Source organism: Rhipicephalus microplus, chromosome 3 (genome assembly GCF_043290135.1).
Source record: "Rhipicephalus microplus isolate Deutch F79 chromosome 3, USDA_Rmic, whole genome shotgun sequence".
Lineage (NCBI taxonomy): Eukaryota > Metazoa > Arthropoda > Arachnida > Ixodida > Ixodidae > Rhipicephalus > Rhipicephalus microplus.
Window position 1 is genome coordinate 62,815,470 of NC_134702.1, and position 24,924 is coordinate 62,840,393.

The 24,924-nt window shown below is 48.2% G+C and overlaps 1 protein-coding gene across 2 annotated transcripts in view; it reads left to right on the forward strand.

The window, feature by feature from the left end:
* Positions 1-2,386: 2,386 nt before the first annotated feature.
* LOC119161180 (uncharacterized) overlaps positions 2,387-24,924 on the forward strand; it is a 386,858-nt gene continuing 364,320 nt past the window's right edge. For both annotated transcript variants that reach the window (XM_075889640.1, XM_075889641.1), the window contains exon 1: positions 2,387-3,021. The gene's annotated coding sequence lies outside the window, so the exon portion shown is untranslated. The remainder of the gene's footprint in view (positions 3,022-24,924) is intronic.

The following is a 24,924-nucleotide window of genomic DNA, read 5'->3' on the forward strand; positions in this document are numbered from 1 at the left end:
CTGCTATAAGTACTTTATACCTCATGTATTCTGCAGCTATACATATAACGGAGGAGGAAGGAAGAGACAAGCGGAAGGGCAAGGAGGTTAGCGAGTTCTTAGACCAGCTGGCTACCCTGTGCTGTTGAAAAGGGTAAGGGAAGTAAAAGATGATTGAAAAGAGACATTACACAAAAACAGAAAGCAAAGAAAATGACAGCAAAATAACGAAAAGAAAGGAAAAGAGGCTACAACACTGCTTAATGTCCGTCTCTAAAACCAATTACCGGCAAAAAAAAAAGAAACCTAACGCTTTCAAAACCTGGCTTGAGCATGGACTCGAGCAGTGTCCCAGAATATTTTGATGTGATGTAAAACGAAGCATTGCGTACATCGAATAGTTGTACAAACCCCCCGAATACATTTTCGATTTACAGGCCACTTTAAATGTGGAATTATCTATATTTAGAACCATTTTTGTGCTTCGCTTGAGATTCGATATATCCAGATTAGAATGCACTCTTATTTCGGCGTTGCTGTGGCCAACACTTTGACAGGGTCGTGATTTTTATTAAAGCAATGTATATTCTGTCTTTTCGATGATGCTCTTTGCATGTTGAAGGCGCAGAGTGAAGTTGAATATTGAAAAAAAAAAAAAGAAGCTTTTCAAGGCTGATTGGGCTTTCGACAAACTAGCGCTGGCTGTGACGGCGATGACAACTATACGGATGCAAGTTTGGCGGCCCACGCTGACTCGAATCTGGGGGTTATGGCGCCTCAGTGATGTGTTTCCTTTAAATGGGGGCGGCTCCGTGCTTATAAACTAAACCGTAAATAATCCACGTATATTTCCGGTCTGCAGGCTCATACTATCGCATACGGGATCGTTAATGAGTCCGCTTTTTCATATCCGAAGAGTCTCGTATTTGATATGTATGCCTCTTTTATAATGCGCGCATTCTCTTATGTTGTTCTGTGATTTATGGCACATCGTATACAGTGACCCGGAAGAACCTCCACGAGTGTTGACAGCATCAATAGGCGGGTTTACGTGGCCTTCTACGCCGGAAAAAAATCGCTAGTGTATCTGCTCCCCGGTCACTGCGTTGATATGAAACATGAGCGGCTGGCTTCGATGTATTACCTTTACTTTTTTCTTCTGAAATTACGGGGTTACTCGCGAATGGAATGCGTTCTCCAAGAGCGACGTTACGATCAAGAACTTCTTGCCAAGTGCCATTTCTGGGAAGTCTACTATAATGGCATTTGCTCAAGTGATGCAATGTCTATACTTTCGAAATGACATAGATATAAGTATCGTCTTAACTGAACGGTTTATTTACCTCGGGGCAAAGTCGTGAACCTCGCAGAAGGACCTTCAACACAATTCTAAAAGGCTGCATACCATAACAATGTTCGCTTAGAAACTGGTGTACAGCTCGTTAAAGCTGTGGTCTTCAAGCATCTTGGTAAAACACAATCAATGGTGCAATAGTATAACGATTACACACACATTCCAACGCCCGGAATCGGTAAGAATTTCCGTACTTATGGTCACTGAAAAATCGCTCTGGTGTAGAGTTCGAACACATGGCCAATACTTTCCGGGAATGCATGCCCCTTTGCAATAACTCGAGGATGTGCCGCGAGTGTTTTGAACTTTTTAAGTGTATATACAAAGCACATATACAAATACGTAGCAACACAAAGGCTGGGTGAATCCACCCCTTCACCCATCCAGTAAAAAAAAAATTCTGGCTACGATTGTGATTCGCATCATTTGTACACTTAAGCGCAACTTTGCGTTTATTCGCCCGTCGAGCACTAAGTAGGCTTTCATTGCTAGCGACGAGTCGAAACTCTTACTTTTTAGCTATAGTTCATACTTAACTGTTTAGTCATATTTTAACTTCTTTGCTGAAAGTTTTTAGTTCAAGGCTACTAGCACGAACTTTCTAAATGTAATTGCCGATCTTAAGCTTGGGATAGCCAATCAAGAGTGTCCTTTTTTTTTCTACTCGCTCTCTCGCATCGGAATTGCCGATTAGTCGCCTCCTTCCAAGAGGAGACGAGCAATTAAGCACGTGACTTCATGGAAATCGACGCCACGAGGTGGCGCGCGCTCTCGGCGATCCCGTCGAATGCGCCGGCGGTCAGAGTGTGCGCGCGCGTCGCATCATGCGGTACAAAATACAAATAGAGTAGGCGAGAACGGTGGTCGGCGGCCTCTCGCCGAAGCGGAGGGAACGCCTGGCTTGCGAAGGGGAAGAAAGCAGCGGAAAGTAGCTAGCGGGCCGCCGTCGCGCGAACCTGCCGTTCGCTCACCGCGACGAATCTTGACGTCACACTACGACGTCACCGCCACGCATCACGTGGGCTCACGTCGTCGATCTCGTCGGCGGCGTTTCCGTCGGGTGCGCGCACTCAGCGGCGCGCGAAGGGAGAACGCCTTTACGGAAACGGCGCGGTGGTTGGTTGATTCGTTGCTTGGCGGTTCGCTCTTGTTGGAGCGCAAGCCGAACGACGATGCTCCCCGTTGCGATCCGCGCCGCATCAGTGTCACAGAGACGCGTGATTTAATGGTGCGCTGCCCCACCGAAACTCGAGCGCAGCCGCTCCAGTGGCGAGCCTGTGAGAGTGCGTGTGTGTGTTTTCGAGCGCGTTGATATTTTGTGATTTCTTTCTGTGAGTGGCTCTCACCCTCGCTGTCGGGGTGAGAGTGTAGATTCTTCTCTGGGATAACCGCTCCTTCCTCCGCTCCATCCGCCTGTTGCAAACTCCTGGATTATCTCTTTTGTGATGACCGTCACACACCCTGCAAGAGATCGTCAATCAAAGAGGTGTGCGTGACGCTCGCTTTCAAGCGCGTGTGACGTTACTTCGCCGCACTCGTCTGGTGTCAACAAGCGTTGGTAGCTCTTGCCGGTGCGTCACGTCGCAAGCTCGTCTTCTCTTTTGGATTTTCGCCATCGTACACTGACTGCACCGCTGCCTTCGGATACATGGGCCATCGAAAGCAGCGTGACATCTTCGTGATTTCAGGTACGTTTTCAGTTGTCTCTAAAAAAAAAAGCTCACAACTTCTATTTTGCTGTTTTTTTTTTGTTTCTCTTGTTTTTCATCCAAGTCAGCACAGCACGCGCACACTTCTCCGTACCATGAACGGCTTTGTTCAAACTCTTACCAATGGCTCTGCAACCGGTTGGTTGATTGATTGATTGATTGATTGATTGATTGATATGTGGAGTTTAACGTCCCGAAACCACCCTATGATTATGAAAGACGCCGTAGTGGAGGGCTCCGGAAATTTCGACCACCTGGGGTTCTTTAACGTGCACCCAAATCTGAGCACACAGGCTTACATTTCCGCCTCCATCGGAAATGCAGCCGCCGCAGCCGGGATTTGATCCCGCGATCTGCGGGTCAGCAGCCGAGTACCTTAGCCACTAGACCACCACCGCGGCGGGGCATGCAACCGGCTGTAACTGGTTGTAACGCAGTGTGAAAAGAAACGCGCCAAACAGAAAGGGTGGTTTTTTTCAGTGAAAGCAGTAATCACTTATCTAAAGTGATTATATCACATAAGATCGTCCCCTTTTCTCCCTTCCGATGATTTAGAATATGCGGCTGCTGTGGTTACGTAGCTGTGACAATCGGTTACAGAACAGGAGGTTCCCGTCTTAACCCCACACCATAGCTACCGCAGTTCTTGAAATCGAGGGCGAAAATATTTAGATCTAGGTACACGTGAAGAGTTTTTTTGAAACGGCCCTTCCCAATTCCAACACAGGCCTTTCAATCTACATTGACAATCGTACTTCACGTGTACGTCAGAGTTAAACACGATAACTAGCCTACTCTCTCTCTCTCTCTTCCTCTCTCTCTCTTTCTCTCTCCAGAGCAACGCGTGGTCACGATTAAAACATACAGCCGATGTCCCTGATGTAACGTTTACGTAGACAGGAATTCAGAACTTGTGAATCGTATGCTTATCGTATTCGTATACTTATCGTAATCGTATTTACGAGCATGCACTCAGAAACTGCTGCATGTTCGCGCAATATTTATGCCAAGGAAAACGCGACCGTGACTGCAGCAGTCGTCGCGAAGTTCAAGGTGTCCCTGGCAGCGAGCTGCGTCACGGATGGACGCGACAAAACATCATGTGGCATTAAATCACAGCCCGAGCAACGCTACGAAGTCGCCTCTCAGGGCGACCTTCAGGAAACATGCCTCGCCCGACCTTGAGAAGCGTGTCGTTTTAAGATGAGGATAGCCACGTTATTTCTGTTTGTTCCTCATCCACAGCTTTTTTTCCGCATTAGAGACGATTGGCTGCCTTCGCACACAGCGCAGGCTAACGCGTCTTCAACCAGAATTCACATTTGGTCGGTGGCTTCCAAAGAGACGAATACGCGTGTTTTAGGAGTAATTTAGCTATTACTTCAACGTTTCGCTATTGGCTTGCATTGTTCTATTGTCCTAGGTATTTGCGTACAGTGACTGCTGCCAGCGATAACGGTAGGTGTTCGAAGTGTTCGACAAGGTATATAAGGTACCAATATAGTATGATATCATTCTGTTATCGAGGCCTAGAAGCATCGCACAAAGGGATGAAATCGGCTTCTCTAAAACAGAGTGCACGTAATACTCGTACCGCGAGTGGTTGTTGGGACTTCCATTAATTAATTTGCCGGGATAAGCGGCAAAGCAAACGTGGGCTTCTCAGAAAGGATTGGCACACACCGCTGAAACATGAGGTTGTGCACTTACTCTGCAAATTGAAGGTCCGCCATGAAGCTTCGTGAAGCGTCACGTATACCACAGCCACGTGGTATTCGCTGGGGACATAGTCGTGTAACTGTACGCGTACTCGCTTCCGAACTGTGGCCCACGTGATTTTTATAAAACGCGCGAGCACCTGAAATGCGTGCACGCATGCGTCGACAACCAAGGAAAGCGATAACTTGGGGGGGGGGGGGGAGTGTTTATGTTTAGAAGGAGGAAAAGAAAAGAAAAGTGAGCCCCGCAACTGTCTGCATCAGGGTGCGACACCTAAACAGTAGCTCACAAGGGATGGGGTGAGGAGGGATTAAAAGGATAGGAATAAAGGTGTAGAGAGAGAAGGAGAGATGAGGTAAGCTAGAGAGAGCGACGACAAATCGAGGGGATAGGAGAGATAGGAAAGATGGAAACGCGGTCACAGGAGTCCGTGGACGGGGCACCACTTGCGAGAGCTCTTGTCGGCGTCAGGAGATGGCGTAGATGAAGTCCAGTCGGCCAGAGCTGCGCTGACGTCGGAGATCGCGAGGGCACAACCGGTCGGCACGGAATCCAGCGAGCGAGTCCGCGATAACTTGCGCACGCGCAAGTTATTGGCTGTCGAAACTTCTTGGTTGTCGAAACGAGCCGAAAACATGGCCGCCGAGTGGACCAATAGTTGCCAGACCCCTGAGGGAACATCTGGGATCTAGCAACTATTGGTCCACTATCATTGAACATCTGAGCTCTGGCAAGCTCCACCATCATTGAATAACTGCGGTCTGGCAACTATTGGACCACAATCATTGACAGAAATCAAGTGGCTACCTGGTGTTTTTTGTCCGGGAAAATCGTGAAACATCATTTGAAGACGTTTCGCGGATTCGCGAACCACGGCCCACGAATGTCCAGTTGTCGCAGTAGCTTGTTGCTGCAGTGCCACGTCGCCTTTCGGTTCTCCGCTGCGGGGCGCATTTCGAAGGCCATTGTGCAGGAGAAACCGCGAAAGGCGGTCACGCACTTAAGTGAGAGAATATATATATATATATATATATATATATATATATATATATATATATATATATATATATATATATATATATATATATATATATATATATATATATATATATAGTCAAATTTACTTTGCGTGCCCATACAGCGACGTTCTTTATACTATTCGTGACCCGCTGCAGTAGCATGTGTTCATATAAAGGCGTTCACGCAAGGGGGAGAAGGCTCCCCCAGAATCAATTCCCCCTCCCCTAAGATTAACTCAGTCGAACCGGTCCTGTTACTGTTTATGTTCAGAGTTATGGCAATTCGTTGTTTTTTTTTTTTTTTTTGCTCAGGACTCACAATATTTCTTTTCGAGAGTTGGATTACAACTCATCTTTACACCCAGAAAGCCGGAGACCAACACGTCATTCCTTAACTTGCATGTTCGCATCTGTTGCGACACTTGCTTTTTTTCATCACTTTATTGGAAAAAGGCAGGCGCAGCTGCAATAAAACGCCCCCCTCCCCCTTTACTAACGGGCACAACGCACGCATCTGGCCGTGACGTTGAACCGCACATTGTTCACTTGGTTGGTTCTTCCGTATCAGCAGACGTGCATTCGTGCCAAGAAAACATAAGATAATTGATACGCAAGCGTGGTTCACGAGTGCCCTATTGCGAACACTTTCCCGTTCCATTCGCGAGTTCCTCCGCACACTTCGCGTTACGCTAACCTTTCGCTCCGTTACGCCGAAGAGGTCGACGCGCTCCGACGTCGTCGACCTTGCGGATTCGCCGACCGAGCGACCGACTGTTCGCTTGACGCGCCCGGCGGGTCACGGACGCGATCAACGGCCCTTTCCGCCGGCTGTATGGGAGGGAACGGAGAGAAGAGAAAGGCGTACCACCCTTGCTTGTTGGTGGACTCACTTATCGGATACTCCTTCGGAGCGCGGATAAAAATCGATTTCCGTGGGCGGGCTTGCGTGGCGGTCGCTGGAAACCAGGTGGAACAGAGATCTCGTATTGACCTCTGCAGTCTCTCTTTATAGCTGACCCGCGCCTCCCGACCTCTGCGCATGGCGGGGGTGAGAAATAACTCCGTTTTATGACCGCCCATCGGAAAGATTCCGAGACCCTCTTCGAACTGCAGGTTTTCTGCGGTTCGATGGCGTTTGGTGACGCGAGCTATATCGGGAATCTCTCAATTTCTCGTTGCAGTCGAGCGCGACCAGGCCATAAGCGCGTCGCAAATTGCCCTCTCGAGAAGAGTCCAAACATCTGGCACCGAGCCTGAGTAAAAGTGAAAGGTTTTTATTTCGATTTTTGTGACCTGGTTAGTGCATAAAACCGACCCACTTGGATTATTCAAGCGGAAGGAAAGAGATGACAGCATTTACCACGGGCATATGCATTCTTCGGCGTTCTTTCCTGTTCGCTCGAGTAGACACACCATTTTTCACGGAAATTTATGTAAGCAGTTTATTCATTTAGAGATATTGCTGATTTAAAATAAATCAACAACAAGCTCCATATAAAAAAATCTGTAATACCTAAATATCTAAAGTATCTGAACGCATATATCCGATACCGATACCTGAAACACCAATGCCCGTAAATAAAGATGATTCACTTGCTTTTGACGTATGTGAAAAAAAAAGAAAAAAAAGGAACTCGTCAATGTTCAGAAGTAGCTGATCGGCATGTCGTTATGGGCTGGAAATTGTCACTTCGATAAAATTCATGCTGTTTTTGTATCCCGAAGGATAAGAATATTAACTTCACTTTTTCATTTCGCTATTCTGTTTCACCTGAATAAGGTTTGTTGGTCGGAAGATTCGCAAAAAAAACTTGGAACTGTTTCTTCACTGCGTCATTCCATCTATCGAAAACGAACACACTTGTAATCCTTGGTGTATGAACGCTGCAATGCCATATTCATGAGATACATACTTGAGCGAGGAGCTTTCATAATTAATGTCATGTAAGCCCAACTGAAAACCATGCGCGCTGAGCTTCACCAATTCTTTCTTTTCATCCCCAGCAGCACGCGCTAAGCATGGTCAGCCTCCAACATGAATATAGAAGAGTGTTCCTTGTGGTTGCGCGCTTCATTACACCTTTTTAGCACTCTTCTGCACTAACAACTACATAGATATCTTGGTTAACACTCCAATTAACGAGGAACCTCTCCGAAGGGATACGAAGCAGCAGCGTTTCGCACGGGTGCCGTCACGTGTTGAACGGCGCTAATGCGGGTGCTGCAGTGAGCGCTGGAAGATTTGTTTGAAGCGATGGCTGGCCTAGGTCTTGTGGGTGACGCGTACAGACATGTTTCAACACTTACTTATGGCGTGCGTCAGGTTTATTTCGCGTGAACCGACTCGTCGGTGGTGTAGCGAGCGTCTGTCGCCGCATGCGTTGCGGTTGAACAGGGAGGCGGAGGCTGCGGGCGTCGCTGTGAGCGCGCCGCAGGCGAGGGAGAGAGTGGCGTCAGTGCGCACTGCGAGGAGAGCGTGACGTCAACGCGCAGCAGCGGCGTGATCAACGGATCTGCAGCGCCCGGGGCGTTCGTACGGAGGGACAGCGTTACACAGGCTAGTCAAAGAGCTGCTTTGCATCTAAAACGAGTTCCGCCGCTTCGGCGTAACAAATACAAAAACGCGATGTTTAAAAATAGCGCTAAAGGTAGCGTATCATGACCGTGGCCGAACCTGGGCATGCTCCTCAGTGTGATTACACGCTGAGGAGTGTGCACATCAGCTTCGGAATCAGCTAGGAACAAGAGGAAATGAAGGAAAAAAAAAAACGCCGACGTAAACTCCACTGAAAGGGTGTTTCCATACTTCCAATTTGTGCTCAGGTTCCTCTGTGTAACCCGTTTATACCATATAAATCATGCATAAAGTATGCGGCAGAAACACGCTTACACGGCCGTTGCCGCGATCTCTCATTCGTTCGCTACAGTCCACGGCGCACGTCTTCGCGGCTGAATGATGACGCATGCGCCCATCACACTTTCTTAACCGACGAGAGAACATCGGTTCTCGATGGAGCGGCCCACCACGACCGTGAGCGTTTGTTTTCGCTGGCGTGTCGATGATTGATCGGCGGCGCCCAAAGAGGGAGATGACAGCGGCGAATGCTGAACGCCTCGTCCTCGAAGCGAACACTACAGTGACTCTGCCGGGTAAAAGGACGGGTGGGGTTGAGTGTCGGTTGCGTGTGTATGCACTGCCTGAATACGTGCTTGCTTGCGCGTGTCTTCGCACGAACGTGCGTGTTGGCTGTGGCAACGTGTCTGCGGTTAGGTGCAACAGCCGTGCTCTTGCGTCCGGGTTGCGCCGTGCCCCCTTTGGCACTGTGTTTATCTGCGAACTGCGGCTTCCCGTTTCACGAGCTTCAGAGTTGGCGCAGTGGTGACGCCGATGACGCGTGGGTCTTGCTAGCCGATGCAGTTACGAGAGAAGAGTTTTTTTTTTTTCTTTTTTTGGGGGGGGGGGTGGAATTCTTGGCTTAGCTTTGGTCAGCGCTTGCGTGTACATCGGTGAATCGATCAGGATTGCCCCGATATCATTACAGAATACTGCGCGTTCGGTGTTTGTTCGGTTTTCGAACTTTCACCTTTTCGCCTCTCGCTACTTGACAGAAATCGGATTCTTTGACGACGACAGCTGCTTTTTGACACCAAACGCTGGAGTTGTAAAGAACCTCCGAAAAGAGAACTAAGTGTACAATGCTTAGCTCCGCCCTCCCCCTAAATTGTGGACCCACAGATCGTTGTTGGCGATTGCCTGCATGCGGGGAAAATGTTCAGTGTTGTTCCTACGGGCACTTTGGGCAGAACGTGTATTGCAATATTCCAAGCGGCGCGAAAAAAAGAAAAGAGGGTTCATGCTTCAAAAGCACGCGCATACTGCATACATGCTTCACATTGCAACGTGAAATATTGCAGTGATAACGCGTGGTACAAGCATTCATGGCCAACGGGTGTCAGAATATGTGGTTATCATAATGGCTCCGTGGTTGAAAGCTGGTACCCCCCTACAAAAGGCACACACGCTACTGCGCCTATTTCCCTAAGGCCGCGCAGTGGGTACATAGCAAATGCGAAAAAGGTTTCATGCACAGAAGTGTTTTAAGTACGCCCTAAGAACAGAATGTGGCTTTCCCGTTCGACACCTAAACGTGAAGTTTGCGGGTCCCTCAAGTTTTTCTCCTTTCCAAGTACAAAGTAGCAAATGGTATATTTTCCTCGCGTATGCCTTTCCTTCATATCTCTGTTTTAACCAGCTAGCATACGCATAATGCCCCTGTGTACTTAGTGTAATTTGTTCGGATTAACGTCCCAACAGCACCATATAATTATGAGAGACGCCGTAGTGAAGGGCTTCAGAAATTTCGACCACCTGGGGTTCTTTGATGTACACCTAATATAAGCGCACGGACCTCAAGCAAGTTCAATTTAAAATGCGGCCGCCGCTACCGGGATTCGATCCCGCGACCTGTGTGTCAGCAGCCGACTGCCTTAGCCACGTGGAGGGTCGTCCCCTTGGACTTATTTCCACTACTCCATACTGTTTCATTTGTTTCCTTGGCTGCAATACTCGCACTTATTAGTCACCTGATACGTCATATTCATAGCCTGACTTTGCATAAGATATCTGGGCTCACCTTCTCTCCTATTGCCTCTCATAATCATATGGTGGTTTTGGGACGTTGAACCCCGCATATCATCATTTTCTCCTATTTCATTTTGGCTCTCTTCACTCAATGCTCTTTTGGAACCCCCTCTGTCAGGCAGCTGAATAAGGCAATAAAGCATAAACATTTGAGAAGCACAAAGTATACCTGAAAGCAAAAGGAAGCGTATGTGCAATGCACACGGGAAAATCCAACTAAACCTCTTAAACTTATGACGTGAGGGCAAAATCGAACGTGAAGAACACAAGGCAGTATTATACGTATGTGTGCACTGCCTTATATCGTTATAATAAAAATAACTCGGAGACCATGCAAGGGAGTTATACACGGCCAGTGCGAGCGAAGAACGCATTAGCAACTTGTGACTCGAGAACGACGAGTACAACCTCACATTTTTGCACTGAAGTCTCTCGTCGCACGGCTTATCTGGCAATCACCGTTTACGAGCGTGTCCTTGCGAGCTGCTTTTATAGTTGGGCATGCATGCCTAAAACCGCGCATGGCATCGTTAATCAAATGCGACGTTTGTTTTGCTGCGTGTTTTTTTTTTCCTCCTTGACCAGTGTTGAAGGCCAGAGTGGTAAAGTCATACAGTTTAAAGCCATATGCTAAGCAGGTATATTAAAAGTATGCATTATCGGATTGTTATTCGACGCTCTTTAGTGGTACTTAAGCAAGCAAAGCCATTTTCTGCAGCGCTTCACGTATGCAAACTAGTACCTGACAGGTGTAACAATCTCTGATGAGCAGGTGATATGCACAACGCCTGAACGGCGCAATCGGTTTTGCAAAGCCTATCTATAGCCCACTTTATGTATTTACCTGCAGTATTATGTTTGAAAAAGTATACGTATAACTCTATTTGACTGAGTGCCGGGGTACACGACCCAAAACCATGAGGCACGCGTTAGTGCACTATTCGGGATTTATTTAGGCCACCCAGCGTGCCTCAACAAGTGCTAAAATCTGGGGCGTTTGTGCATTTTGACCCCTCCTCTACTTTAGAGTGCAACCGCCATGGGTGGGAATCCAGGCCTCGCTTTCCTTCGAGCTTAGCAGCGTGACACCTCACCGGCTCAGAGTCGAAACGGTGCTTTCGCATGAATTTTTATCACAAATTCCAGGGAATGTACAAACCTTATGGCACGAAAAGTAGGTCTCTCGATCGAAAGTTTCGACCAGTGGACTTGTCTTCGTCAGAGTACATTCTTAATCCGGCTTCGCTTAAGTTGCTGGAAATCGCCAGGAAGCCGTAGATTTTTGTCTGGTGTCCTGAATATAGCCGGCATTTTATCAGGACCTGATTAAGACTGTAATACTCAAAAAACTAAGCAGGGTTTTTATTATTAATAATATAATTTTGCTGGCGACATCGTTTGCAGTATAAGCCGACAAGACAATGATCGAGAGAACTCCAGTTATTGGAAAAGTGCGCATGCAAATACGCATGCCGCCGACACACGTTAGACGGCCTCAATCACATACAACCGCGCTTCAGGAAATTATCGGACGTTTTGTTAGTTTGCGGTCACGCCTATACGACGCCAGCTTTCGAGGCTTAAAAATCTTCGCTTTACTATAGCAGTGATATAGACTGCAGTGTGACGTACACTGCAACGGAAAAGCTATGAGACTGCCCCTACCCAGGCATGTCCTAAGCGCTATTGCGCCGATCCGTCATTCGGGTTTGAAACAGCTTGATACACTCGATTGAACTACCTTGTTTCAGATAATTTTATTTTCCGAAAGAATTCTGCATACACAGAAGACATTCATCTGACACAATTGCGTGCTCGAAACATTCCTAATTACCTTAATATATATGGGAATATAAAATGTGGACTGTTTGTACCTGCAAACCAGGTTTTTGACGTGCATAATGAGAACTATGTGTTCTCTCAGATATACGTGCACTCCTGTTTCGGAAAAAATATTTATAATGTGTACCGAGCATAAATTGCTGTGTGCTTAGAGCAAGTCTTCGATTATTTATAGAGTACAATGTACTCGAATATGAGAGGTGGTGGGGGTGGAAAACACCTATTATTATATTTACAATGAGAGGTATGGATCGGGTGAGCATGAAGGGCCCGTCCTTCCCAAACACTTGGAGGGGTCACTGGTTCGGCGTTCCTGTAGCTGGCGTAGCGGCCCGGGCTCCAGGCACCAATCCCTATTGGGCTTGGAGGTCAGGGCAGCCGAGCAGGACAGCTTCCCAGTCCTTTTGGTTGAGGATGGGGTGGTGTCGCTTGGTGGGATTAGAGGGGCATGCCCACACCATATGATACGTGTCGAGACTCCTCCGCTCAGTGCGGGGCAGGCGGGCGCGCGCCCGAAAAGACTGAATGGAAATACTGCCTTGCACAATAAGGGCCGTTACACGCGCTTTTCGCACAGCCGCAACGCACGTGCCGAGACCTCTACCGCACGCAAGAGAGACTCCTCCACTCAGTGCGGGGCAGGTGGGAACGCGCCCGAAAATACTGAATGGAAATACTGTCAGGCATAGTAAGGGCCGTTCCACGCGCTTTTCGCACAGCCGCAACGCACGTGCCGAGACCCCTACTGCACGCAAGCGGGGGACAAATAAGCCAATCGGCGATGCTGCGGAGGGTGAAAGAGCGTCGCCAATCGGCTTATTTGTCCCCCGCTTGCGTGCGGTAGGGGTCTCGGCACGTGCGTTGCGGCTGTGCGGGGAGTGCGTGTAACGGCCCTAATAGTTAAGAGGCGGAAAAGGCAGTGCTCCTCTGCCGTGGTAATGCCTTTACAGAAGGTAGATAGAGGCCGTGAGAGGATTGATAAAGAGATGTGATGTAAGCTTTCCCGAGGCTGCCAGAGAGAACTCATTGGTTTAGAGAAAGTTGGTTGCACAGTAGAACTGGTAGAGTTTAATTGCTTATTGATCTTTAACGTCATGACATAGACACACGACAATGCATTGCTATTATTGAAAATGGTAAATTTTATTGTGCATGTAACTTGCAAATGCACAAACGAAACATCGAAAACAAGTAAAAACAGTGTATACATCTTAGAAATGAGCCCTAAAATGAAATTCATATCTGTGTATCCGAATGTTACAGGTTAAGGAAAACTTAAAGTGGGTAGAGTTATTCACATTTCAGAGAATGCCACACATTCATGCCTACTAGAGTGGTTGCATCCATAGCTAGTATGAAGCAACTGAAAACTCCAGCTGTCCCTTCCTCACTCTGAACAAACTTGTATGCTATCGTCCGAGGAAAGTCTTTTCACCGTAAGTTTCCAGCTGCTCATCGAGGTAATTCCACATGATGAGCCGTGTTTTCTGTAGTGCGGGTTAGGCGCCTATGTGGCTTGTGCCGCGTTGTTTAGACAAATTTTGTTTACAATATGTGGAAACAACAAAGCTTCATGGTTTTCTATTAACAGGGCGAAAATAGACATCGGCACATCTACGTGCCACGATATAGTAATGTTGTAGTAAACAAATCATTCCTCCAACTTACATAGAAGACGTGTCATGCACGTACAAAAGAACACAATGGAGTGTCATGACACAATGAATACAATGGTACAACGATACAAAAGATGCAATAAAACACATTTTATTGCAAACGAAGCATGGACAAATACTCGACGGGCTCTGTTTAGCACTGCGTTGGTCTAAAAAAAAAGATGAGTTGTATCTTTTCGTGTTCAACATTGTCGAAACGGCACACGACCAATGCCGCAAGAACTCGCGCTCCTCTGGGAAGAAAAGCTTCTCAGAGGGGAACGTGAGGCTTGCTCGTCTTGTTCGTGCCAGTATCGGCCACTAGGCACGCTGGTGGCTATTTCCAGCCACGGTCTCGCATCGGTTTCGCCAAAGGCTGAACAGCCCTGCAACAATTAAAAGAGCCGAGAAGCGCTCACGCGGAAGTCGGCCGCCAAACACGAATCTTTGCACTCCCTGTCCAAGAAAATCAGCTTGAACCGCACGCAAGAAAAAGCTGGTGACCACGCATTCAATCATCGCATGTCGATTGGTCTCAACCATGACGCAGTTGGGACAATTGGAGGTGCGTACCACCTCCCATTGTTGCAACCAATCTTCGAGTGGAGAGTAAGCCCCAGCCCAACCGCCCAACAAATTCACGGAGATGGCCTGGCAACACAGCTGCATCTGTTCGTTTCCACGGGTGGTTCATTGTAGATTGACAATGCTGGGGCGCCAAGGACCACAGGAGAGCGGCCATTGTGTCCACCAATTTAGATTCGGTGACCTCTGTTTCTGGGCACGCATCCTCCAAACGTCGGTGAAATGCCAGAAGGACTCGATAAAATGAAGATCTTTTAGTTGATTGGGGACCTTGGTTAATTTGGCTATCCGCCAAGAAGACACGCAGTAACGGTCCCAGATGGTAGCGAGCTAGTGTCTGAACTAGTTTGTACAACGGATGACCAGATGGTGTCATGTACACTAAATAAAGTGAAAGTGACACCCGGTATGGTAATGTTAGAAGACCGCTGTAAAGGCTACAGCTTACGTGATGCTAATACGACCGTTGAGGTTGCCAATAATGAAAATATTGGTTTTTGGAAAAGTTTAACTTTGCACCGAAGATAATGCCGAGATTATGTAAAGTATATTAGGGCATGTTGCAGCGACTGTTCATCGTGGATGTATATATAGTAATATTATCTGCTTATGCAGTGATCTTTGCTTGAGTGTTAGGTAGTGGTAAGCCTCTAATCGTCGGGTCACTTTCGACTGCCCTTGAAAGAGGGTTTCAGTGCAACGTTAAATAGAACTGAGGAGAAGGGGACACCCTTGATAGACGCTGTGTGTTAAGAAAAAGTGGTTAACGATCTAGAGTACTTAGTACTCTACTATGGGGGAGCTGAAAGCCCTCCCGTGGACCTCTTTACGGAGCTCGCTACTTAAGCTGATGCGACATATTCGAAATCACCCACTGATTTTGGACACGCAGACTTGCCAAGTGCTCTTAGACTGTGTATTTGGTGAACGCTACAAAACTGCAGGAAGACGTATTATCCTGTAATACTACAAGTACTACGATGCGCCTTGTGCCGGATGGTTACTTCATGCGGTGAAACCCTATAGGATTTCTTTAGCACGATTTGTAGATCTTCGGGCGGCGACGTTTCAGGCGAGCGATGTGCGAGAACAGTCGCATCCCAGTGATATTTAGGGTCAGATAAAATAACCACAGGTGATTCAAAAGTCATTCGTTGTATCTTACACTGCGGTGTTTCTTATAACTGTATCATGGCTGCGCATTGGCACATAATAGTTTCGCTACGCAAAAACATAATTAAGCTGAAAGCCTTAAGTGGCTTATGGGTAAGGATCCCTCGGAGAAAACTCTACATCGGGAACAAAAAGTGGGCCTCGTACCTCACAGGCCTCGTGCCTTGAGGTGCGTCCGCTGTGCGTTCACTGCATATTTGCGGTGACTCAGCAAACAATATAGAAAGCGGCGTTTGCGTTACTAAAATATTTTTTTGCAAATCTGCGTTTGAAATTTCTTGCTCTGGAACATTTCTCTTTCTATATTTTTCTTTCTCTTTCGTATCAGAAATCAGCACGAAACAACAGAGCTCAGAAAGACCAAAGAACAATAGCGCTTAGAGAGTGCTAAGAAGTGTGAAACAACAAAGTCAACAAAGACCATTGAATACTATCGCTTCCGCTGAGGCAGTTGGTTGGTTGGTTGGACCCGAGAGGAATTGCTCAACCCACCACGCGGGATCGGCCATGAATCGTGCGGTAGGAGGATTTCACAAAAAAAAAAGAAGGGGGTGCCTAAAATTTTTGTTTTGTTTTCTTCGGATAAACTGAAAGCTTAGTTGTGCTAACGGATTATATGAATTGTTATAAAATAATAAAAATAATGAAAATAACAAAAGTATAGTAAAAATTATAAGAAATTTGCCAATGACGAAAATAAGTAACCAGTATGCACTTGTGAGATTAGCATGGTAGCCATTTTGATTCTTTTATATAATTATATACCGCTCCATATATGTCCCTGTTGCACTGACCCAGTGCCGAAACAATAGTAGCAATGGGGGGGAAGAACCAAAGCCAGGTCTCTATAAATAAAACCTTAAAAGTGGAATTCTGCATCGCAATTTATTAAATGTCACTTCGGAATTGTATTTTTGCACACCACGATATGTACCACTGAATTTTAAGGTGCTGAAAATCTGCGCCATTTAGAACAGAAGAGTTGGCGTGCTGCTACCTTATACAGAAACGTCGAAATCGCGCGATTGCATATAGGCAGCAGCCAGCAGTGTCTTATCATATTCAGGACGGGGCCCTGAATTGATTCCGCTGCCAGTGTGTCCGCCCCTTCATTTAGTGTTTGTTCAGTGTGACCTGGCACCCAAACCAAACGGACAACCCGAATGTGGTTGGGTATATATGTATAAAGTTCTGATAAACAAGGCGGTGCCTTTGGTACTGTCAGAGCAGTGCAAACATATAAAGAATCGGTCAGTATAACAACCGAAGAGATATATGTTGGGAGCTTGCGTATGGTCATAATCACTGCCATTAATTCTGCCTGGAATATCGGTGTAAAATCGGGCAGTCGCAGCGAATAAGACCAATTTACTACTGTTGAATAGATGCCCACTCCTGCTTTCTCGACATTAACGGAAGCATTTGTGACTATAACTGAATTTATCTGTAGGATATTTAGGTGGTCTTCGGGCAACCTATTCAAATATTTGATCGGCAATATTCTAGCTTTTTTTTTTTCTGAAAATATACCGTCAAACTGTATTTTTACCGTAGGATTTCATACCTGTGAGAAACTTAGATTGCGGATTTAACCCTAATGGCTCTAAAAGGTTTTTGACATGAACTACTTGAGGGTGTTGTAGTTGAGACCACACAATTAAAAAAAAAACTGACAGCATATCCACGGCGTGAATGATGGAGAGTGGAGCAAGCTGGGTTCGCATGCCGCTGCCGGGCTGCTTCGGCCTCCCGTTCTGGTACACCGGGATCTTGTCGGGCCCACCGCGCAGCTTCACGACACGCTTCTGCCTCGCGGTCTGGCCCATCGAGGTTCCGTCTTCGAGCGCGAGCCGCCGCCGCCTTGAGCGTATCATAATTTTAACGGCAAACCGTAAATCATCCGCTGGCCGCTGCCGTCCGTCGTCTGTCAGTCTGTCTGTTTGACGCGCGCACGGATGGACGCATGGACGAACGCAGGGACGGACACACGGACGGACGCATGGGCGAACGCAGGGATGGACGTGCAGATGGTTGGACGCACGTATGGAGGCAAGAGAGGATGGATGGATGGACGCATGGACGGATGCATGAATGGATGGACGCATGGACAGATGCATGAATCGACGGACGCACGGATGAATGGATTGACGCACGGATGAACGGATGGACGGGCGGGCGGATGGACGCATGAACAAACGCCGGGACGGACGGATGGATGGACGCATGGACAAACACGGGGACGGACGCACAGACGGACGGACGGATGGATGGACGTACAGATGGACGCGCGGATGGACGCACTAGAGGACGGACGGATGGACACATGGACGGATGCATGAGTGGACGGATGGACACACAGGTGAACTAATGGAAGTACGGACGGATGGATGGAAGTGCGAACGGGCTGACGGACGTTTCGCCCCACTCATCATCCTTCACTCCATGGATATGCTGTCAATTTTATTATTTATCATACTACAAGTAATGTTTTCTAGTATTGCACGATTTGCATTTTTCAGCGTATATGCATTTCGTTATATGTACAAGTAGCACCCTCTACGGTTGGTTCATGAACTAACGAGAGGTGGCTACATACGATTACGACGGGACATTCAGCCCACGCCTTAAAAAGCTTCACTCCTAAAAATATGGAGCACTATAGTCATGTTTGGTTTTTCTCCGTTGTTTCGCCCTGTTTTCTGCTATATAGATATGTACCTAGTTAGCTGAAGTCCGCATGCTTCATTTCTTTCTCTCTTTCTCTCTACTAGTTCCCTTGCCGATCAGAGTTATTGCAACCCGTGCCGTAGAAATCGGTGCATGTGTTCTGGGGGCGAAGTAGACGATGAATACGACAATTTTAACGAGGAAGACGAAAAGAGCGTGTGCCATTTTAGCGGCGCCGTGTTACGTCACCGTTGCTGCGCCCATGCACACGTGTTTTTCCAGTTCAGAGATTACACCTAGCGCGTGGTATAGACAGCTCCGCCGTTAGAAAGTGACGCAAAGGCCGCATCGTCTCAAGAACGGCAACATCTGGAAGACTGATTTCATACTTCGGAACTGACGAAATATCTAGTCAGTCGATCGATGCTTTACATTATCGACATTTCCAGTGCTGACAATGACACCACGTGTTGTGATTTCAAAGAATAATCCGCTTAATGTAGACTAGCCACCAAGAATGACAAGACGACCCGCCACGGTGGTCTATTTGTTACGGTGCTCGACTCCGAACACGAAGGTCGCGGGATCGAATCCCGGCCGCGGCGACCGCACTTTCGATGAAGGCGGCAATGCTTCAGACCCCCGTGGTTAGATTGAGGTGCACGTTAAATGTGGTCCAAATTTCCGGAGACCTCCGCCACAGCGTTCCTCATAAGGACATCGTGGTTCTGGGATGTTGAACCACATAAAATATTATTCATGAAGGATGAAAAGACGTATTTGACAAAGATACGCTCGCCTATAAAAATGTCGGCCAGCCGGTCTGAGGGGCTTTATGCCTGTCCACGCAACCTTAATGGCTTACACGATATAAAGTTGCTATGCTCAAGCCTAAATAACTTAAGACGTAGCGACGCCTTCTCGTGCGGCCAGGCCGAGCGCAGGAAATCTAGTGGGTCGACCTTGAGTAGCGGGAAAAGACATGGCTCGCGTGGCTGACACTTTCGGCGTCGCGTGCGACCACTGCTCGATGAGCGGCTACGATACGGCGCTAACCGAGACTCGACGGCATGGCGACCGAATTAGCTGTGCGTAGGCAAACGGGGCCCTAAAAATAAAAGGTCCGCGTCCAACGACGCCGCCAAAGACAGCCTCTGCCTTGCTGCGCTTGAAGTTTCGTGCGGGCCGTCGCCGCTGCCGAGCGTCGGTCACGCTCGGCTCCTCCGAAAGCGATGTCGCGGCAATGGAGCGTGCTTTGAATACTTCGAAAAGGGCTGCGCTGAGGAACCGTTAGTTGCCTCGAAAAGAAAGGAAAAGTGATGGTGACGCTTGTACCAGGACGCGCAAGCCTTCGACGACGAAACTGGACAATGGCGAAGACTAATCTGGTTGTTCCAGGTTGTCTCTAGGCCTTAGCTGGCCGGTGCAGGTTGAGTCTACGTTGCTTCTCGCTGCATTGCGGTTCCGAGTTGAACCAAAGACAGTCACAGAGCCGACACGGCCACATCGTTGTTCACGTAGGACTTCCATCTCTTCGGAGTCTTCTCGCATCCGCCGTGGCCTTTTTCCGTTTCCTATAGCATTTAAGAGGTTTTTAGCAAGCTACCGAAACACGTTACGGAAATACGACACGGTCCCTTTTGGTTGCTCGTACAATGTTCGTGCATGCGCACACGTCAGACGGTTTCGTTCGCCGTCTTTCCGTGACATGTATTCGTAGCTTGCTAAATACATGACATGTATGTCATGATTTACAGGTTAGGGTTTGTCACTTACGTTCGTCATGCAGTCATGTTATGCCATACCGGTTTCGCAACGTGTCATGTGAACGAAACCATGCACCGCAAGGGCAGCCACACTATAAATTGTAAATATTGACATTCATGAAATACATGTCATTATTTTCATGGTATGACTAGGCACTTATGCTCTTCATATATGCAGTGATGTTGTGCCATACATATTTTGGTATTGATGCCACTGTCGAAACAGCCAGGAGAGCTACAAATGTTTCGCATTTAAAAACTATCATCTCATTCTATACGTACGCGGGGTCTTCCGATTGCCGCCGTCGCTTCGCCGCCATTTGTTACATCAACTGTTGCCTTTTGATTGATTGATGTGTGGGGTTTAACGTCCCAAAACTACCATATGATTATGAGAGACGCCGTAGTGGAGTGCTCCGGAAATTTCGACCACCTGGGTTTCTTTAACTTGCACACAAATCTGAGCACACGGGCCTGCAACACTTCCGCCTCCATCGGAAATGCAGCCACCGCAGGCGAGATTCGAACCCGCGACCTGAACTGTTGCCTTTTTACATTGCAAGTCGGCAGCAGTGCGATTTATTCATTTTCTGCAGTACGTAGTCATTTATGATAATGTAATTTTCTGATGGGGTGCACATACTTGCTTGTTTGAGTTAGCTGTTGTTCGGTTTGTTGGTTAAACTTTAGTACGAGTTTTCAGAGACTTGCAGGGGCGGGTGGGTACAAGGGGGCTGGAGCTCTCTCAAAATTATCACCCCGCACTGCAACACCAGAGTCAACGCGGTCGTTTGATGTGCAGCGGTGCTTAACAGCCTCTATCTACACGTACTGGTGTATGAGAGGTGCCGGGGTACCAGAGATTTCCGGATTAATTTGAAGCATACGGGATTATTTCGTGTGCGCAAAAAGCAAGGACCTCAAAGGGTACCTCCTACAACAACCTAATGCGGGGTCTAATTCCAGGCGTCTTGCTATACCTATTTCAACGACAACAGTTGTCAGAATGCAAACTTATCTGCGTAGTGCAAAAGCGATAGCCTTAGTCAGGCACACGGGGCGGCTCTCTGCTCTCCCATAGTAGAGTACATCGTACGCTAAATCGTTAACAACTATTTCTACATGGAAAATTGACTATATACGTCAAATCAACTTTTTTCTAGACGCCAGGTTTGGTAATATTATAATTGGTTGAGCGAAGCACCATAGCGGATTCACAGGTCTAGCGGCAGGAGAGAACGAAGCTGGGATCGGCTCATCATGTGCGGTCACATGGTGAGTCTCTTGTATGAAAAATGCCAAGACTCCATACATATATATTGTTATGCCTGCGAGTCCACAGCGAACGGCCGTGCCTCTGAAAAAGGCAATCTGTGTCAAGGCCAGTCCGCCTGACGCGATCAACAACTCAACGGCGCCTCTCTGGCGTGCACGTGCAGTGAGTCAGCCTCGGCAAGCGAGCCGTCGAGTAAACAACTGGCGTCTTCATGTCTGGGGGTCTGACGCATTGCGCGGCGACCCCATTGGAGGAGTCTGCCCTGACGACCAGCGGTGCTTCTGATTGGACATTTTGGTTGGACCCGGTGCAAATAAAAGAAGCCCTGCGGCGCGTCGCGAGCGGCGGTCCTAGGGAAAGCTGACCTGTGTGTCAGATCGGACCCGTTTGAGAGCAGACCTATGTGTTAGAGAGGGGAGCTCGGCTCTCCGTGTCTCTGTCGGCCCCAGTGCCGAATTTGTAACGCCTCTGTATATATGCTGTACATAAACCTTGTTTAACTCACCGTCGTCTCGTCCGCTCGTCTTATCAGCTCTGCGCAGAAGCAGTCGCGAGCTGAGAAACATACGCTACCAAACGGCTGGTGACCTTCCCGGCGGAGTTGGAAGCAGTGGCGCCTTCGGGACCGTGTTGGCGTCGCCGTCTTTCGCAACAATATATACACTGACGAATCGATTCGGCCGAACAGCTCAACTGGAGCAGTCGTGATACCAAGGTTGGTAACGACGATTAAATTCAGGACATCCCAATGGCAGCAGAATTGACAGCCCTTCGTACCGCGTTACAATTTGTCATTGATCAACCAACACGCAAGTGGACTATTTTCTGCGGCTAGAAGGCGGCACTGCAGTCTGTACTATGAGCCTTACGCCGCGGACTGCTCGAGCAGCTGGCACTAAAGATAGCAGAGGTTATACACCACCTGACTGAGAAAGAACACCAAATTACATTTCAGTGGTTACCGAGTTAAGCCTAGTTCACACTGAAACATCCGCTTGCTACAGCGACCGAAATTCCCCTGCCGCCGAAACGCGGCGTTGTTCGCACTGGACGCGCCCCGAGTCGCCGAATATGCCATCTACCACCGGGCGAACGCGGGATGATTGCGCTGTTACCCGGTTGTTGTCGCGGCTCGCGAACGTCACTACACTACCCAGTGGTCTAGACTTCGATGATTCTCGTACGCAGCAAGCAAGAAGAAGCAGTACTGCTTACTTTGCTGGCAAGTGGCTGTCTTGTAATGCACGAAGAGCAGAAAAAAACACCGACGCCAGCGGCGTTGGTGGGTTCGTTTTGCTCTGCAAGACCGCAACAAGCTTGGTCGCGCCAACAGCAAGCTCGGTCACTTCTTTCACGAAGTACGGAGGCGAAGTAGGCACAGAGTATGTTAAACTCCCGTTGGTTTCAACATTCAGTTACGTGCACTGCGGCATAACAAGTGAGTAGGGCTTGGCCGTTATTTTTCAAAATTCCTTGACTAACAGCGGCTGGCTGCACTTGCCAGCCGCTTCGGCTTGGCTAATGAAATAGCACAATGGGAACAAGCTCGAGCCGTTTGAAGCTGCTACAACAGCCTTCGTCGCCGTGGCTGGCAAGAGGTTTCGTAGATGGGAGCTGCCACGTTGACCTTCGCATAGTCACTCGGTCGCTGCTGATGCCATCATCATTTCGGTCACGTGAGATTCCAATGCCGTCGGGGCGCCCTTTCGCCAAAGGAACCACTGTACTCCTATTGGTCCGCGGTGACCGATTCGGCGGCAGACGCCGCAAAAATCGGTCCGAGAGTAATCGGCGCGTAGAGGGCCCTTTCGGCGGAACTCGCCGCCGCCGAACCAGATTCGGAGCACTTTCGGCGGCCGGAATGCTCAGTGTGAACACGGCCTTACTGCGGAATCATCGGCAATGAACGGGCCGACCAAGCTGCCTGCTCTGTCCACGCAGAAGACCATGAATTGCTATTACCACTTTCTAGCACAGATGCTGCACGAAAGCTCCGTTGGCTTGCTCGGCAGCAGACCACGTCACAATGGAATCAGCCGCATTTCAAGCATGCTCGACGGTGCTCATTTGACCCTACGTTAACTCTAGTCCCGTCGTGGCTTTGCCGAGCAGACCAGACCCTTTTATTTAGGCTATGGTTGGGCGTTGCGTTTACCAACGCCTACGCTTTCCGCATAGGGATGGCCGACACCGCAGCCAGTGACCACTGTGGCGAAGAAGAAGCCATCCAACATATCCTTTGTGACTGCCTAGAGTATAGGAGACAACGACTAAGCCTTCACAAGGACCTAAGCAAAGTAGATAATCAAGCTCTGCCGGAGGAAAGAATTTTACAATAGTGACAAGATGCAACTTCGCAGAAAAAGGCCATGAAAGTGCTACTTCGCTTTTTGCGATCAACCGGCCTTTTTGAAAGATTGTAGCCAGAACGCCCTTCCTGTGCCCGTTTTCGTTTTCTCATGAGTGCACGTGCGTTTTTCTACTCTCTATCTACCCCCTCTTTCTTGCCCCTGTTTCCGCAACTCCAGTGCTGGGTAGCAAAGTGGATGCCAATATCTGGTTTACCTCCCGGCCTTCCTTTTTTTTTCTATTTATCTCTCTTACTATATAAAATTTTGAAAAGAAAACATTTTAAGGTTTAAATGACCATGAGATCCATCTTGTTGGGGGATAGGCGGTGGTCAGCTAAGTCTACAGTAATTTATACTCACGAGCTTTTTTTCTTCTTGCCCTTTATTTATTTATTTATTTATTTACTTATTTATTATTTTTGGTGATGTACAATTGGACGTCCAGAAGGGTCAGCGTCGCAAAATGCTGCTTTACCGACTGTAATTGAACCCGCGACATCGAGCTTTCATATACAAGACTGGGCTGCCGCAGTGGGTGGTTCGTAGACCCAATTTTGTCAAATAGCCCCGCAGCGGTGTTCTAGTGGCTAAGGTAGTCGGCTGCTGACCCGCAGGTCACGGGATCGAATCCCGGCTGCGGCGGCTGCGTTTCCGATGGAGGCGGAGATGTTGTAGGCCCGTGTGCTTATATTTGGGCGCACGTTAAAGAACCCCAGGTGGTCTAAATTTTTGGAGCCTTCCACTGTGTATTCTTTATAATCATATAGTGGCTTCGGGACGTTGAACCTCACATATCAATCAATTTTGTCGAATATTCGCGCGCATGTCGTAGACGGGAGAGGCGTTAAATCGCGGTGGCTCAACCGACGTCACACACGACGTGCCCGGAAAGATATGGTAGGCGCGTGTGCGACATAGTAGAGGTCATACAATGCCTCGAGCTTGGTACAAACGCCCACGCTTCACCGATCAGTTCGAATGCAACGGATGAAAAGAAAAAATGGCGACAAAGCTGATCCCCTCTCCCGACTGTGACACGTGACGCCACCGGGTGCAGCGGAGCACGTCGCGGGCGGCCTTGACACTGCTCGGCTTGCCAGCCGCTTCGGCTTGGCTAATGAAATAGCACGATGGGAACGAGCTCGAGCCGTTTGAACCTGCTACAACAGCCTTCGTCGCCGTGGCAA